Source organism: Plecotus auritus, assembly GCF_963455305.1.
Source record: "Plecotus auritus genome assembly, chromosome: 8".
Taxonomy (NCBI): domain Eukaryota; kingdom Metazoa; phylum Chordata; class Mammalia; order Chiroptera; family Vespertilionidae; genus Plecotus; species Plecotus auritus.
In genome coordinates, this window is record NC_137782.1 from 127,236,234 (window position 1) to 127,255,673 (window position 19,440).

At 37.3% G+C, this 19,440-nt stretch overlaps 1 pseudogene across 1 annotated transcript in view; it reads left to right on the plus strand.

Moving 5' to 3' along the window:
• The first annotated feature begins 9,700 nt into the window (after nt 1-9,700).
• Nucleotides 9,701-19,440, plus strand: part of LOC308256674 (neurofilament light polypeptide-like) — a 43,254-nt pseudogene continuing 33,514 nt past the window's right edge. The window contains exon 1 of the transcript in view: nt 9,701-9,858. The product of the transcript in view is annotated as a neurofilament light polypeptide-like (transcript). The remainder of the gene's footprint in view (nt 9,859-19,440) is intronic.

A 19,440-nucleotide genomic window follows, 5' to 3' on the forward strand; every position in this document is an offset into this window, starting at 1 on the left:
GAGGGAAAGTAAATAAAAGGGAAGTGGACTGACCAGAAGAGAGGGACAGGGACAGGGAGGGAGGGGCAGGGAGGAAAGAAGGAAAACAGGTATCTGTGGGTATCCTGGTGCACACAGATGTAGTAAGCACACATATGTCTGGTCATATATACAACTAAGATTTACAAATTGCCACTGCATCAAAATAATGGAACAATGTACAATAAAAACAAAATAAATAAATAAAAACAAAATAATTAAGACCTTCCTACTCTACTTATTTGGTTTTGCTAGTATTGCTCTTATTCATCAAAACAGTAAGAAACCAATAAACACTGGGTTTGCCAATATAACTCAAAGCACAGAGAGTTTTTAAGCTTCCAAGTCCTTCTAAGAAATCCAATTTCCTCATCATAATCTCCTGTGCAAGAAATGGAAAATATTTCATTTGTCAAGAATCATCTTTGGTGAAAAGGAAAATACAGCAAAAACATTTTTGTTAGAAATTTAAAATTTTTAAATTTTCTGTCACTTTAACCTAATAAGTTGAGATTTATGCCAATTTTTGGTTTTACCAAGGACCATCATTTCTTCATCTGATATAATGGGAGTCATAATAAGTAGGAGGACAGAATAAAAGGATGCATAATTTTAGAGTTAGATTGGTGTGACTGTTTCTATATTAGTGAAAGTTACTCAGTCTTCCAGAGCATCTGTTTACATCAATAAAATTAGCTGTGTCAAAATGACATAACATATGTATGCAAAGTAAGCTTTCGGTAAACAGCAAGTATATAAACTGTTAAAGATAACCCATTCATGAATTAATAAACACTCAGATCAGTGCAAACATTTTTTAAAAATATTTTTATTGCTTTTTTAGGGAGAGGGAGAGAGAGAAACATGAATGTGAGAGTGAAATATCAATCGGCTACCTCCTGCAAGCCCCCCACCCCCCCAGGGATTGAGCCCACAACCCAGGCATGTGCCCTGACTGGAAATTGAACTGGCCACCTCTGTGTGACAGAGCAACAAAAATATTTTTCAACCCAACTATTTTTGCTGTTTTATTATTCTATTCTTTGATTAAAACTCAAGAAATGGCATTGTATTTTCTGTGTTCAAAGTCTTATCTTTGTATTCTAAGGAGGTTTTCCTTATACTTCCATCCTTTATATTTTGATTTAAGATGACAGTATGTCTATGCAGAATTATAAAAAAATGGTCTTCAAGTGAAAAATAAGCTTAAGCTATGTGTCTGTCAAGTAAGTAGTACCTAAAACAAACCAACAAACAAACAAACAAAACACCCCACCAATCTATCTAAAACCAGGAAAAACTGTGATTTTTTTTTTGGTAGGCAATTTCTTTGCAATGAAATACCCTATGGTTGAATTACAGAACAGCCTGGGTGGAGAAAGGCATTACTATAAACCGAGGAAACCCGGACTGCATTTTACTCACAAGATTTAGGTTTGAACTGATTAAAGAGCACTTAATAAATCCACTTGGCCAAAGTTATGGCACTTGCGGGAGATTTGAAATAGGGCTATAATTGTGAAAAGTTCATGGGATGCCAATTCATACAAGCGACTATAATAAATGTGGCCAGAAGTAACAGGTCTGGGACTGTGGTTCAGATAAATTTTCCAAGGTAAAACAGCACTATAAAGGTGTTCTACACAGAGAGAATTTTCTTTCATGATTCACAGCAGCAGAGGCTTTCAAGAGACAAAGAACCTAGCAACTTACTGGATAATAGCGTGTTTGCTGCTGGAAAGCAGAGGAAATAAGAAGCTGAAGATAGGAGACTTGCAATAAACTAGATAGGCCTGAAGAGCTATGTGCTTTGATAATCACCAAGCAAAACAAGTGTAGACTGTGGATGGAGACCGTAGAGCTACAAAGATATCTTTTCTGTACTTCACTTGTTGGATTATGTAGAGCAGAACAGCCTTCTGCTTCAATGGTTTGCTGCACATTCATCCATTTGAAGGCAGAATGTGAACATTCTAAACTGAACAAATCCATCCTGTTTCAATGATGTGTCTGATGTAATATTTATAATCTATGACATGAATGCAACTTACGTATCATTTGCCTTCAATTTGCAAGTATTAGGCAAATCCTACACCCACAAGCCTCTTGACTCTCCCATTAGAGTCTTTCTCTATATTTAGGAACCACCTGGGACACTGTTAAAAATGAAGCTTCCCATTCCCCACCATGACCCCCATTCTGATTCAGTAGATTTGAGGTGGGGCATAGTTAAGAAATACCGTAAGTGGCTCCAAAAGCCTGTAGCCACAAGGTAAAGCCATATCCTAGAGCAGTGGTCGGCAAACTCATTAGTCAACAGAGCCAAATATCAACAGTACAACGATTGAAATTTCTTTTGAGAGCCAAATTTTTTAAACGTAAACTTCTTCTAACGCCACTTCTTCGAAATAGACTCACCCAGGCCGTGGTATTTTGTGGAAGAGCCACACTCAAGGGGCCAAAGAGCCGCATGTGGCTCACGAGCCGCAGTTTGCCATTCACTGTCCTAGATAATAAATTTTCGCCTATCCATTTTCTAAAAAGAACAATAAGAAATTTATTTGGAACCTTATTGTTCAAATTTGTTTCCTATTCCCCATATTTCAATTATATAATAAATTAAAAAGACTTATCAGTGTATGCTAAACCAGTGGGTAAAAGTTTGATAAGGAACAATAAATTGTCATAATCTGAAAGTATCTCTCCAAGAAATATGCATTAATAATGGTACTTATTTAATAAGTAAAATATAATTTAAATTGACCTTAGAGCGATGAAATCTGGCAGATGCTATTTTAGCCAAGTGGTAAAAGTAAATATCAACAGTAGTGAGACAAATTAATTTCACATTAAATAGCATATCAAGTCTGTAATATTTCTGCCAAAATTTCATAACCTGAATTGAATCATGAGGAAATATTTCACAAGTGCATAATTAAATTAACTGGCCTTTACACTTTAAAAGTATTAAGTCATGAAAGCTAAGGAAGAACTGAAAAATTGTCCCCAAGTTAAGGAAACTAAGGAGACTTGACAACTAAATCCCACACATGATCCCAGATTAAATGCCGGTCCAGAAAGAAAAGAGAAAAAAAGAGAGATGGGTTGTGTATGTTTGTTTGATTTTTCCTATAAATGACATAATTGGAATTGTGGAAAGAAATTTGAGCAAAGTTTGAGGGTAAGGTGGTTGTATTGTACCCATGTTAATGTCCTGGTTTTGATGGATTTTCTGTGGTTATGAAGGAGAGGATCCTTGTTTTAGAAAAATATGCATTTAACAATTTAAAAATAATATGGGACTTGTTCTTAAATGGTAAAGAAAATATAGAGAAAGCTAGACAGTCAGACAAAAACAGAGAGAGAATGATAAAGCAAATGTGGTCAAATGCTTACAAGAGTGGAATCTGAGTGAAGGTATGCAGGTGTTTTACTATTCTTGCAACTTTCCTGTGATTTTAAAATTACTTCAAAATAAAAAGTAAAAAGAGAGAGAACAATCTGAAATTCATCATTGTAAAATGGCAACATCAATTCCTGGTGCAAGCAATAAGCAACAGGTTTTATATTTATCCCACTATATATCATTTATGAGGAATACATCTAATATATAAAGTCACAGAAGTGTTGAAAGTCAAAGATATGGCAAATATTAGCAAAACCAAAACTGGTATAAGCATATTAAAAGAAAGCATTAGATAAGAAGCATTACAAAAAATAACAGAGGACTGTAAAGATGCTTGATTCATCAGTTCTAAATTTATATGTCTGTACCTAATTGCATGGCATCAAAACATAAGATGTAAAGTGAAAATGGACAAAACCATAAGCAGAAATTAGAGATTTTACCATATTACTCTAACACCAATAGATGAAGCAGACAGAAGTCAGTAGGCACAGGGAAACTTGAACATTAGCAAACTTGATCTATGAGTTTACATAGAATACTGCACTTCAAATCTGCAGAATACATATTATTTTTTATTTATATTTATTGTTGAAAGTATTACAGATGTTCCCTTTTATTTCCCCATTGACCCTCTGCACCCTGCCCTTACTCCCACTCCCCTTCAGGCCTTCACCACTCTAGTCTGTGACAATGGGTTATGCATATATCCATATACATTTTTGGTTAATCTCTCTCCACAAACACCTCCACATATAGAATACTTATAAAAATTCCCCAGATATTGCATCACACATATAACATATCTCATCACATTTTAGAGGATTGGTATCTTACAGACTTTCAAACCTTTTGCAGTTGGTGAGCTTATTTTAAAAAAAAGAGTCTTCAGAATGCACCAGAAATTATGTGCATTAAGTAGAAATAATCAATTGCAAAAATACTGTAGTTCAATATATCGTAGACTTGACTAAGCACTTATGGGACAAAATGCATGAAAAAGTTAAATCTTTTGTGGCATATTCTATTGCAGCTGATGAAAGCACAGCTATAAATATCACAACACAGTGAGCTATATTTATTCATGCTGTCAAGAGGAATTTTGATGTGACCAAAGGACTTTGGGGCAGAATGCCCATTATAGAAATAACATCAGGAAATGACTTTTTGTGTATGTTAGGAAAATGTTCAAGTTGGACAAATTCAAAATTAGTACTTTAGTCAAGATGACAGACAGTGGTTCTATCACAAGTTTAATTCAAGTAGTAACGTGTAGAACATTGTATCATTTACCAGGGAGATCTTTATGCTAAAAGTTAAAAATGAGACTCATTGTCAAAGTAGCCATTATCACACAGACTGTTTGAATCTCAGACAACCCAGTACTTGGACTGATGAATTAAATACTGTACTGCTTGAAAGTATCTGGCTTAGTGGTGACATGGAGCTGAGGACAATTTTTAAACTTTACCAAGAAATCTACTTGCTTGTTTCATCCATGGAAAGCACCCGGACTAGTTTACTGGTCAAAACTGTAGCAGATTTGAACTTTGGGGTTGGCATTACAGTCCATTTAACCCCAGCTATTTCTGTGAATGGATGTTCATAGATCCTTACACAAAAATAGATTATTCCTTTCACTTATTCCTAGAAAAAGTGTAGCTTTAGGAAGCTCTTGGGCAAGGAATAATAACTATCTCACCTCCCTACCCTGAAATTGGTTTCTAGGAATGAAAGTATTGCCTCAATTACATTCTCAAAATTGTGTAATTGAGAACTGAATTTCAAAAAAAAATATTATCTGACTTTACATTTTATATTAACAACCTAATATTTTGCAATTAACCTTCCTCTGTGAATGAGAAACAAAAAAAAAGTACAACAAAGAACTGAAAACCAAAAATGATATTAAAATATTAGAATTCTACAAGTGTTTCAAATGGAATTATACTAGATTAAAAACAACTGTACCAAATTACTATCTGTATTCAAAAATACTTGTATTAGTTTTCCAGTTATAAAAATGAATAAAACTAAACATTTCCCCCACTTAATATATTACATTTGAATGTTTATTGTATGTTGAAATTCAAAATGCAAGACTATTATATCTTCATCTTATTTTAAAAAGCTTTAAGAGTTTGTATTCCAAATCAAATAAATAATAAATTATTGAATATAATAAATAATTATTGTGTTGTATTTTTTATTTTTAATTAAAAAAATCTCTAGTACCCTCGGTTGCAGGCTCCTCCCTGGCCCGAGCCCTGGTCAGGGCGGGTGCAGGAGGCAACTATTTGATGTGTTTCTCTCACATCAATGTTTTGATCTGTCTTTCCCTCTCTCTTCCACTCTCTCTAAAAATCAATGGGAAAATATCCTCGAGTGAAGATTAAAAAATAAATGTCTAGTATATGCATTTTTATGTTATGAATTTGCACCCTTTAATCTTATTTATGTTACCTACCTGACCTCTTTCACTTCATAAGTAGTCTCAGTCTACATTTTCTACTACCTACTAGGCACCAATGTTTTTAGGTATTCATGGCACATCAAACTCAACTAAACTTAGAAGACTTGCCCCAGGAATTCAGGTTCATTAGACAGCACCTTTAAAGCCATTCACACGGATTTCAATCTGCATTTCACCTAAACTACCTCCTTTTCCATCACCCAATGCAGTCAATTTTTTTCACAGTAGCATTCATATTTATCTCCTCTTTCCTGGTCACATTGCCATGATTTAGTTCTTGGTTACTCTCAAGTTGAGTGTTTACAGTGTCCTCTTTGAAAGACTTCCTGCCTTCAATTCTCCAACCTCATCCTGTATAATATTTCAGAGTGAATATGTTTAATACACTAATGATCAAGTCCTTATTCTGCTCACACACTATTATTGACCTTGCACTGCTTTTGACCACTCACAGTATAAAGGTTGCGCTCATTAGCCTGGCAAAAAATTCCTGTGGTCTGCTCCCATGCTAATTCTCACAGTCCTGATAATGCCCATGACCCACCCACCCCCCATGTATATTATCAAGTATTGTACATATTATATGATTATATAACTCACTGCAGTGGTATTTACTTTTTTCTACAAATTCTTAGCTCATGACTAGCTTGTCCTTCTACTTCATTTCCACTGCTTGAAATGTTAGCCTCCTTCAAGATTCATCTCCAAAGCCCTCCTCCATTGAGCCTACCTTGAACTTCCCAGTGATGTCATTTACTTAAGGTTGGTATCTATATCTTACAACTAAGAATCTTTCCTAATATACCATGTATATTTATTTTCCAGGGAGGGATTTGTAGATATTAATCAGATCCTCAAAAAGGATATAGCAGTTCCTCGAACAGCATTGTTTCATTCAAGGTTGTTTTATTATAATGTTGATGACATGCTAGGAACTTAACTATTGTTTATATCAATTAGTCATGGTAATATTGGTTTCCTTATATGTCTTTCCACTTAAAGTTCAGAACCTATCAATGACATCGAGGACTCACTATATACGATTCCCTTCAAATATTAAGTACTATTATGTTAAAATTTCCAGGTTGTAGATTGTAAAGAAAGACTCTGATGATGTTATAATTTCATGCACGTGGCAGCTATGCATTAATTAATTTTTTATCATAAACTAAGTATTCATTAGAGAAGCTTTTGGAAAGCTATCAGTAACATCCAAAAAAATAAAGATGATTTTAAATAAAGTAATTTCTTTATTTCTTAATTTTTTAATGGACTAATTCTTCCTTTACAAAATAAGTAGAAATTGTTGCTAACTCTATCTGGTGACCATGAGCAGCAATCCTATATAATAAAAGGCTAATATGCAAATCGACCGAAAGGCAGAATGACCTGTCGCTATGACATGCACTGACCACCAGAGGGCAGACGCTCAAAGCAGGAGCTGCCCCCTCGTGGTCAGTGTGCTCCCACAGGAGGAGCACTGCTCAGCTAGAAGCTCTGAGCCCGGCTCATGGCTGGCGAGCACAGCAGTGGTGGCAGAAGCCTCTGCTGCCTCCACAGCAGCACTAAAGGTGTCCGACTGATGGCTTAGCCCTCCCCGACTGATGGCTTAGGGCTCCCGGACTACGAGAAGGCACAGACAGGGCTATGGGACCCCCCTGAGTGCATGAATTTCATGCACCAGGCCTCTAGTAACATATAAGAGCACCAGTGTCTTTCCCTAAATTGCCTGTTTCCCTTTGCTGATGGCCACAAAAGGGAAGTAAGGAAATTATCCTTTAAAACAGAATATTTTTTGGTTTATTTTTAATTTCTTATTTATCACATATCTTGTCATGCCATAACACCAAGTCTAACTATTAGGACATTAAGTTCAAGGTGAATTCTGCAAGGTCTACGTTAGCTTAAAATCCTACTGTTTTAACGTATTTTTTATTTCAGGTTTAAGAAATACCATATGTAACTCACTCAAAGTTTTTTAATATCCCTTTTTGTCAAGAGAAAAAAAAAGTGTTTAAAAACTATTTTGTAAACTGAACTTCACAGCTGTAAAACATGTTTGACAGATCCTAAAAGTTTTTATTTCTTTTAGGTTTTAGGAGACTCTTGTTTTTCTCACAATGGACATAAAATTTTCACTGAATATAATTTGTTTCTCAGACCTGTAATACAGAGTCTTTTTTCCAAAGTGTAACACAAGATGGAGACTGGGTGCTTTTAAGTAATCAATACATGACTGATTAATTGACCTATTGACATCTTAACTGTGATGTGAAGGTCCTGTGTCTCTGGCTTAAGGAAAGCCGTGTAAAGGACCTGATATTTATTCACAGCTGTGATAAAATGAAAGAGTGTACCAAGTTGCACCTTCCATATTTTCAAACAGGTAATTTCTATGCCTTATCTTGTACCTAGAACAGGGGATGATAACCATTATTTAGCTCATGGCTAAAATTGGCCTACCATCTACTTTTGTAAATAAAGTTTTATTGGAACACAGCCACGCTCACTCACTTATATATTATCTACAACTGCTTTTGCTCTAAAATGACAGAGTTGAGTAGTTGTGACAAAGACCATGGGATCCAAAAAGTTAAAAATATGCATTATTTGGTCCTTTAGAGAAAAGTCTTCTTATACTTTGCCTGAAACATTGTCTCTCCATATGAATGGTATACACAGTGGAATGTTATTCAGCTTTTAAAAAGAAGGAAATTGTGCCATTTTAGATAACATGAATAACCCAGAGGACATTATGTTAAGTGAAATAAACTAGACACAAAAAGACAAATACTACATGATCTCACTTATATCTACTAGTATATATATATAAAAGGCTAATATGCAAAGTGTCCCCTCAAGAGTTTGATCACTCACTATGACCTGCGCTGACCACCAGGGGGTGGTGCGGAATGAAGGAAGGCCCCAGCTAGCAGCCGGCAGCTGGCAGCCAGGGAAGGAAGGCCCTGGCTAGCAGCCAGAAGGCCCTGATCGGCCCTGATCACTGGCTAGACCTAGGGACCTGTGAACAAATTTCGTGCACCGGGCCTCTAGTATAAAATATAAGAAAGTTGAACTCATAGTAACAGAAAGTAGAATGGTAGTCACCAGGGGTTTGGGGAAGTGAGAGAAATGGGAAGATATTGATCAAAGGGTACAAACTTTTGATTATAAGTTCTGGAGATTTAATGTCAGCGTGGGGCAAAAGTACTTTTGCAGTTGTTCATACAAAAAATAATACAATAATTAATAAATAATAATACAAGAATAAACTCACAACTGTAAGCCTACTTTCACCCCACACTGTGTGACATGCTGACTATAATTAGTAATGTATTATACCCTTGAAATTTGCTAAGACAGTAAACTCAAATGTTCTCATCACACACACCCACAAAAAGGTAACTATGTGAAGTAATGGGTGGTTAACAACCTTGATTGTGGTAATCACTTCACAATATCAAACATCACATTATACCCCTGAAATATACAAAATTTTTATTTGTTAAAAAGAAGTGTTTCTCATCACTAGAATATAAGCAGGAGATGGACTTCTGAATCATTTTTGTTTGTCGATGTATACGCAGCATCATGACCTGTAATAGTGCTCAATATTTGTTCAATGAACAACAACAAAAACAGAATGATGTACAGAAGACCTACCTCCTAGGCTAGCCAAATGCTTCCTGATAATCTGGAGAAGACCTTTTATTAGCCCAACAAACATTTACTGGGTTCCAGTGATGATCCAGGGGCTATGCTAGACACTGAGTGTATATGGTGGGAAAAACAAAAATGCTAACATGACCTTTACCCTCATGGAGCTTACAGTCTACTGTGGAATCACTGAACCAACAACCAAACAAAAATTACAGGCGCACCACAAGGCCCTTCCAAGGTCATTTCTACAGACAGCTGATCTCTGTGGGTCTGCAGTGAGCCCCACCACGAAGGTGAAAGGGTAAGGAAGGCTGGGACCCACCCAGCCGGCACCTGTTCTTGTTCTTCCCTCAGAATGGTGTTAGTGGGTTGGCAGCAGCGAGGAGGCACGGGTAAAGTATTTTCCTGGAGAATGGTAGCATTTAGATTCGGGCACTAGCAGGAAGGCAGTGTTTCTAAAGTAGTCCCCTAGCAGCTTTCAGTCAGATCCTCATTAGCCTTGATGCGGGTTTCCCTTGATGGTGCCCTTTACCCTGACTTGGGGAGACTGCAGCTTTTAAAGAGGCAGTTCAGTCCCCACTGTGGCTCAGTCCTTGGCCTAATTTAGGTAGTACAATAATGCTCTCCCACTGTGAGCATGATGAGATGGTTTTTCTGTGATTTCTTGTGTGAGAATAGCTGACCAAAATCTACAAGGAAACCACCCAGCCCATGAGTCTTTTGGACTCTGCTGCGGTGAACCTGGTGTCCTGTCGATATAACAGGCTCATAATGGAGCTAGTCCAGAAGCGAAATGTCCCTGTCACTCCCATAATTACCTGTTTCAGATAATCACAGCCTTTAGTATTTGAAAGGTCCTGATAGATTATCTGACCAAGTCCCAGCACTTAAAAAAATAATTTTAGAAAATGGAGACCTTAAAAGTCTAAGTTGTTCCTGTTTGACAAGTTAGGGGATGAAAATACCTGAGATCTCAATGCAACCTGATTCATTAATGGGTAAAACTTGTTTAAAAAGTTCAGGATCCTTCTTACATAAAGAGGGATATTTTAAGGTAGGCGGAAGAGTACCTCCTGAGGTGTGTGTAATCTTTCATGGCCTTAATCCCATGTGGATCATGGCATTATACACCACCTCATAAATATCCTTCTTACCCAGGCAAAGAGTTCCTTACCCATACCCCTGGCCACTTGTCTGGGCTGTCTCTTTGAGAACACACACTTGCAAAGCTTTCCTACTGAATACCATGATGAAGAAACACTAAAAAAAAAATCCATCCTGATGTCAGGTCGATACTACCACCTTAACAATGAGACTATTGGAGGCTAACACATCCAAAGAATTGTTTCCCTCCTTGAACTTTAAGTATGCCTTTTGAAAACGTAATATAATGAAAATCGTGTATAGTCATTGTCCTTTGTTCCTCAACAAATGTCTACAGAAAAAAAATGAATAAAAAATAAGTTTCTGTCATTCTATCATTAGCAGAAATGGGAGACAGAGATTGGAGCACAATCAACATGAAAGTTATACTTAATGCCTTAACACTGGTCAAGTTCACCTAGCCTGTTGATAAAGTAAATTCTATTGTTAAGTAAAACCATAAGTTGTTTTTATATTAGTTCTAGTGGATTTTGCATACATATATTCATATCCCCTCTAAGTGTTTATTGAGATCATGGATTAGCAATCATAAATCAATTCTCCAGGGTTAAAAGTGTTATTGAGGCCATTATACCAGAGCAAAGTTACTGGTGGATATTCCTGTAAAACCTGTGATGTGGGCTTTATTATCATTGCCCTCTAGCCAACTGGCAATGCTAACCCCAGGCAAATTATCTAAGGGAAATGTTTGTCCACTTCAGCTTTTTAATATTTGGCGCCCAGCAGAAGAATAATTGTTATTAAATAGAATGTTCAAATAAATAGAGACCAAAAAAAAAACACATTGATTTCTGCACTTATAGGGGGACACTACTTGTTAAAAAGTGACATGGTTTCCAATGAAGCATAAATGTTTTCCAAACCTTGACCCCAAGACCTACAATTGCTTTACTCTATTTTAAATCTTGACTGATTGCTTTAAATTACAGTTGACATTTCAGTGAGACCAAGAAACAGAGCTGGACCCCTGCAGACTGAGCTGAACTGTGTACAGGTTTACAGTAGGCATGAAACATCTGTATTAGTATACATGCCACATTTTAACTCAGACTGCCTTGACTCTTACCTTGGAGGCTTTACCCATTAGACTCTATGATTAGAGCAATGTTTGTGATTCAGAGCAAAAGGAAGCTGTGAATTAGTCTTGAGGCTCGAGAGGACCTATAAGTAACAATTTGTCTTGTATCTCAAAATAGGTAACCAACGGAGAAACAGAAGCAGGAATGGGTAGAGAGGTCAGTGGTTACTGTAGAAATTTTACCATACTTAAGCATGAGGCAAGTAGTGATACGTGCCTTTACAATAAGGAACAAGCAGTAAACATAGAGGCTGCAATAAAAAGCATACAGGTAATCAAGAATGTCCTGAAAAGACCTGAGGATGGAAGTCTCCAATGTGAAGTACATACGACATGGATAGGAAATATAAAAATGTGTTATAGATAATCACCAAAACTGGCCAACAAGGTTGTGTCCTGTGTACTCCAAGAAGTATAATTCACATGGAATAGGATGTCAGTGGCACACCTGGAGTTATGAATATGAATATAGATATGGATATTTCACAAGAATATCCTGAAGATATGACATCTCCAAAGAAGGAGCACTTAGTTCTTTCTAGGGAGGTTAAATAAATACTCATAGAGAAGGTAAAGTTTGCACTGATTCTTGAGGATGAATAATTGTTTTCTTAGAGAAAAGGAAAAGAAAAGGCTGAGAGCTCTCAGGAAGAAGGCATGGGATAAACAAAGTGGAAAGGCATGAGAGAGCATTCGGTTTATAGGCGCTAAGCCATCATTTTTCGAAGTTCCAGAGGTGTTGGAGATGGATATAATAAAGGCACAAAAAAGTAAAATGAATTATAGATAGAAAGTGAGGTTCTATACAATAGCTAAGATTTGGAAACAGCCTAGGTGCCCGTCAGCAGATGACTGGATCAGAAAACTATGGTACATCTACACAATGGAATACTATGCTGCCATTAAAAAGAAGGAATTATTACCATTTGTAGCAACCTGGATGGAATTGGAGAACATTATGCTAAGTGAAATAAGCCAGTCAATGAAAGAAAAATACCACATGATCTCACTCATTTGTGGATAATAAAAAACATTATAAATTGATGAACAAAAAGATAGATACAGAGGCAGTAAAGCATCAAACAGTCTGTCAAATTACAGCGGGAAGGTTAGGGAGAGGTGGGGGAAATAAGAGATCAACCGAAGGACTTACATGCATGCATATAAGAATAACAAACGGATATAAAACATTGGGGGTGAAGGCTTGTATGGGAGTGGGGTCGGGGAGGGCAATGGTAAGATATGTACACATATAATACCTTAATAAAAAAAAAAAAAAAAAGAAAGAAAGAAAAGAAAGTGAGGTTCTAGTTCACAAGGGACCTTGTGTGTGATATACCAATTACACAAGCTGTCTCGTAAGAGCAAGGAGCCATGATGAATGGATTTTAACCACGTGAACTGAAGGACCCCACAAGCAGGATACCTTAGTTCAAATTAGCCTATTAACCAAGGAAGGAGTCCTCCATTATTAAACATTTAGGCCTGTCTCGTGGCTAAGCCTGCATCCCACATAATGCTAAAAGTACCAAAATATCATGGGGTACATGGAGCCTTAAAGTCATCCCAACCCCATGCTGAAAACTAAAACATATGTACACAAATGAAAAAAAATTAACATTAATTCTTTAGAGTTAATTAAGGTTCTAGTGTTGTTGTTTTCTTCCACATAACTGTCACTTTTTTTAAAATCTTGGAAACAAAATTGGACATGTGGGAAAGACAGTTGCGAGGCATAAGTATGTGAGGGAGATGAGAATTTTCTCCTGACCAACCTGGTCTGTGCAGGCTTCCTGCCTGAGATAGAATTTGTGAAGATTTATGAATGAGGCCAAAAAGGTGGCTTACATGATAGAGGGATGAGAATAGTCGCAGGCCGATCACTCATTGCAGAACAGAAATGGAGTACAAATGCCTTGCTTTATCACCTTAATATTTTCAAAAGTGATTTGACCTACATAATATTATTTGACCCTTAAATTAACTTTAAATAAGCCTTTTTTTTCTTTATTCATTATTTAATTCATTATTTAATGAATATTTATAGAGTGATTGCAATGCTCAGGAAATGAGCCAGGCCCCTCGGGAGGAAACAATACGAGGATAAACATGTTCCTGCCTCAGGTAACATAAACACCAGAGGGGGAAGGATATCCAAAATAGATTAAGGGACCAAGAAATAATTATAAAACCATCATCGGAATTCCCATGAAGAGAAAAGGAAATGCTGAGATAGAGTTGAGGACAGAAATATGTCAATTAAATGTAGCAACAAGGAAGTTGTAAATTAAATGATTCAACAGAGAAGAAAAAGGAACAATTTGCTTTCAAGAGGAGGAGGCAAAGAGAAGATGGAAATTAATTTAGAAAGGTTTGTAGAATTCCTGGTGGGAAAATATGAGTTTGTTTTTTAAGACCACTTTCTCCATAAAATTTGAGGCAAGCTTTCTGCTGAATGAGGGAGTAAGAAATGGGTTTTGGATTTGGAGGCTATATTAGGTGCCAAATTGAGACTGGAGATGATTAAGGTAGACTGAAGCGTTAACCATGTGATTTTCCCCAGTAATGTTCAATTCACCTAGGTGTAGACATGAAGAAGATATACAGCAGCATTTATCCAAGGTTTGAGGTTTTCCTCAAAAAGTAAAATAGAGGGGGAAAGATATAAGAGAATTATGATTATCTGAAAGGAAAAGATTCTAATAGCACAGTGCATTTGATCTGAGCAAGGAGAAGAATAGATCAGGAGAGAATGGGTAGATGGTAAACAGTGGTGTGATTGGAGAATTGGAGAGCTGGCAGATTACAGAGGGAATTAAGAGGGGAGTTTGGAACACAGAGCGGGAAGATTGGGGAAGGTAAAGAGCAGCCCTCGAATGAGGGTCAGAATGATGCTGGGTGACAGGGGAGGCCTGGGCCCTGATAGTGACTGACTAGGGTAAGCACAGATGTGACACACGGCAGGGTTAATCCTCGTTTCTCTTTAAGGAACCCCATAATCTTGCATATCATCAGGGATGGAATGCTTCTGTAGTGAAGCACAGACAATAAACAGCTACTCCGCAAAGCCTGGTGAGGGCAAATAGGACACAAGGACCACTGAGAAATGAGTCTTGAAGCAGCCCCATGACTTGGCCAAGGATGCATGGCCAAGTACATGATGGAACCAGGACTAATTTGAAAGTTATCTAATCCTCATCGGCTGTTTTTTTCCACCATCTTAAACTTTACTGAGTGAAGTGCAGCCAGCCCCAGACTGGAAAATGAGATAAAGGAAGTGAAACATGTATAGGTTTTCTTAATAAGAATAACAATACATTTAGGCTTTAAGTGGGAAAGAGCCTGTTCACATTAATGTTGCTTTTTTTTATTTTTGAAATTTCATTGTCAAAAACTCACTTTGCCTAAAGGGAAACTGAGGCATAGAACCTAAAATAATTTGCTCTCTATTGTTCAGCAATTTAATTTTAGAGACAGGAATAATGATTGCTTCTTAGCCCTACATCATAAGCACTTACTCTCAAATCAAATGGGCTAAATAAAAGGCAAGGAAAATTAGTTCTGCTCTCTGTACCCTTGCCTGGTAATGAAATATTCAATTAAAAGAAATTATGAGCCTTTAAGGATGATTGCTCTTGCACAAAGTGAACCGGAATGGCAATGCATAACTACGATTCCATATCCATCATATCAGACTATTAATTGGAACAATTTTCATAAAAGCTCAGGTTGAACAATCTCATTAAGAAGGCATACCTTGTGAAGCAATCCTCGGCTTCGAGTTTGGACCATGTTCCAGGGTTTCCTGCCTTTTGAGCCACCGATTCTGAATTGCTTCAGAGATGTCATTGTAGTGGTGTTTAGTGCCCTGACAGCTAAGAGCTTGCAGAGGTCTTGTCAGATAATATTTCCATGGTTTTGCCTTATAAACACAACATTTTTCAAAGGCTTCAAAGATGGAAATTAGATGATGTGCATGTACTTTATTTATGTAGAAGTTATTTTTTGAAAGAACATTTTATTTATATATAAGTACATTATTGGGGGCGGGGGGGAGGGTAATAGAAGTCCATACCCAATTATCTAAAGTTTAAGTAAATTTCTGACCTAGGAAGTCCTCTTTATAGCATACCCATAAAATATTTTTGAATTAATGTTTGATAACATAAATGTATTCACAAATATGTCACAAAATTTCATTTGGCAGCTCTACCATTTTTCTTCAATTCAGTTAATACTCAATCACTGCTTTTGGAAAATGCATTAGGGTATTTGGAGTAGGAGGGAGTTCTTAAGCTCACTGAATACAGACTGACATTTAGGTTTTTTTCTTTAGTATTTCCTGTATACCATTTCCACACAGAAATATTTTTTTGATAATTAATCATTTCTTCAGACCATTATGTATTCTGCCAGGATTTTGATGTACTCTCATACAGCCACTGTTAACAAAGAATAGTGTGGATTTAGTGGAATCCATATCTGCTGGGTTTGGCTCCTGTTTAGAACTATATTTCAGTATTTTCATCCTAAAAATTCAAATGAATGGCTACAAGGAAGAAAATATTAATATCCACCTTTGGCAACAATCAGAGAATATGATTGTAGCAGATTATTATTATTACTAGAGGCCTGGTGCATGGATTCATGCACCGGTGGGGTCCCTTGGCCTGGCTTGCAGTGATCAGGCCGAAACATGCTCTGCAATATCCCCTGAGGGGTCCTGGATTATGGGAGGGAAGTTTTTGGGTAACGCACCCCAGAATTGGGCTCCCTTCTCTCTGGTTCCGGGTGCATCACCCAAGAACCACAGCTGCCAAGTCAACACAGCTTGACAGCTCTTGCGTTGAGTGTCTGCCCCCTGGTGGTCAGTGCGTGTCATAGCTACCGGTCAGAGCGGCTGCCCCCTCGTGGTCATTGTGCGTCATAGTTACCAGTTGAATGGTCAGATGGTCGCTTAGGCTTTTATATATATATAGATTATAGTTAATGTTAGTTGAGCACTTAATATATTCCAGGCTCTCTTCTTTGCTCATTCTGCCCAACTGTTCCATAAAGATGCCATATTCTTATAATACTCTTAGGCAACCCTACAAATTCTCTAATAGTTTCTTGTACCCACTAAACCAATAGGAAAATTATTGTAGAACTGGTCAGCTCTATGTACAAATATTATTATATGAGCTTGAGTTTGTAGGTTGAAACTAGCACTGTGCAGGCAACTGCTAACCCCAGTTGTAGGTATTAAAAGCGTGGTTATATATTTGCTCCAGACACCACTGAGTTAAGACAAGCAAATTCGCTACTACGATATTATGTAACAAGCAACTTAAGATGACCCAACATGCTTGCTAAACAATTACAGTGCAATGGGATGTGATAAAGACCAGGAAGTCTGTATGCACCAAGGAACCAGTCCTGGGGGCCTCATTAGGATAAATGTAGACTTAGGTTTGGGTGAAATGACTTCTCCTCTGGACTGTATCTACATAATTTTCTATGACATTATTACAGCTATAGTTTACTAATTCTGAGTCCAGTAGCCACTTCAAAGTCAGAACCAACAACTTGGCCTCACAAACAGAATGGGGTACCCTGCAGCATATCCCCTAAGAGAGTGATTCTTGAGAATGTAATCACATTTAATTCACTGGACCTAGAGTTGGTCATAGAAAAGCACAGATTGCAAATCTAAAAACAAGAACAGAGGTAGAAAGCACTGGGAAGCTCTGAGACTGGGTAGTGGTGGTTTTTTTTTTTTCCTCTTTGTGGAAAGAACATGTACTATTAAGTCCCAGTGAGGGGCCCTGGATGAGATGCTCAGAGTGAGTGGGAGGATCTTTACAGACTGGAGTGAGGAGAATTGTACAAGCAAATGTTATGAAGCCAAGTGGAAAGAAATGATCCCTCAGACCATAATGAGTGAGAGAGATACTGCTCCCACAGTGGGCACTTGTGGGTTACCATTGAGACTTGGTGCCTCATAAAGATGGTGGTTTAAAACAGGGATTCACCACAGAGAAATAATGTTGGCAACTACTGTGAAGTCGAATGACACCACAGTAGAAAAGGCAGTTTCCAGTTTAGAAATTTGATTTGGCTCATGCAATTTTCAAAATCAAGCTGCCAAAAAAATTTCTACCAGACCCAGGTACTCTTCACTTCTCTGTAGATTCCTGACTCAACTTGTGATTGGTTTAAAGATTATCCCCAAATTAGGAAGGAAGCTGTCCTTGGACCTGAAAAGAGGAAGATAACTACCAAAAGTTGGACATTGGTGCTGTTCAGAATTTCAAATGTCTACAGTTTCATTCATAATTATCTTTTGGTATAACTGGTGTTTCACTCATTTACCCAAAGGACAGAAAAAGCCTTCCTGCAAATGTCAAGAGGTGATCAGAATGAAACCCCCATTGATATAAATCCTTCAACAGCAAGAGTGTGAAGGCTGAGATGGAGGCTGCAGCATGGGTGGACTGACTACCCAGCAGAGATCTAAATTGAAGGGGAAAAGAGAATTCTAAATTTCTCAAAGCCATAACTAAAGTAAATTGTCAGAACGTAATAGTTGGTTTGAGACCTAGCTATTTCCTGGGATTTTCTCTGTTCTTAGCATAGAACAAAAAAATAGCAATCTACTTTCTTTGACCTGTTTGCCCAGCGAGTGGGTGTTTCTTTCCTAGCAGGCCAAGACGGTCGAGAAATGGCATCAAAAAGTCACAAGAGGAGGACGCTTCTTTAAAGCACAGTAAAAGCTGAAATTGCATGTTGGAAATGGAAGGCTAATTGTTTCATACTTTTCGAGTGGCTGTTTAAAATTGGCACTGCTCTATGTTGTAGAAAAACATATATATCAAACAATAGAAAGAATGGTGCAATAAAATTGGGAGCTTTAAATTAGATAACATTTTCAGAGTTTCTCCTTTTTGTCCTTTTAGGGATTTTCTTGTTGATGTTCATTCAGAAGTAGAAAATGTTTTATCCATAAATATATGTTCATAGGGGAAGGCATGTAGTTACCTTAGAATCTAAGGCTTGTGATGTCAGCACAGCACGCTAACTGTATCCTACGTGCACATAGACTGCAATGAACTTGATTAAGAAATACTAAATAATGGCTGGGCTGCAATTTTGGCATTTGATTCTGCTTGGCCAATATTTCTGGGATCTTGCCAAGCTTGACTAGGAGCTATTCACTGCAGTCTTGGGTGATGTCTAAATGTAATGTGAGTTTGGTTCAGGAGGGCAGATATGCTGGCGAAGCACACCCCTCCGGTCTAGATTGCAGTGGTATCTGTGATCTTCTTGAAGGACAAGGTTTCCAGGCTAGGTTTTAGCTACTTATGGGGCTTTGATCCTTAGTGATCTGGATGATAGTATTTAAAACTGCATGGGTTTGTAAAAATTGCCCAACTTACTCTGGTTCAGCTCATTAAATATCTACTCGTGGTTGTTGTTTTTTAAATATTTGACTTGGTTACTGTTTTGGTTTATTGTCTATGGATAACTACTACAAAACGTGCAATGTTTAACGCAGGCTTTTTATTTGGGGTCACAATTTTGCAGTTCAGAAAAACTCAGAAATGACTCAGCTGGAGTTCATCTCGGATCCATGTGGCATTAATTGGGCCAAGTGGGCAT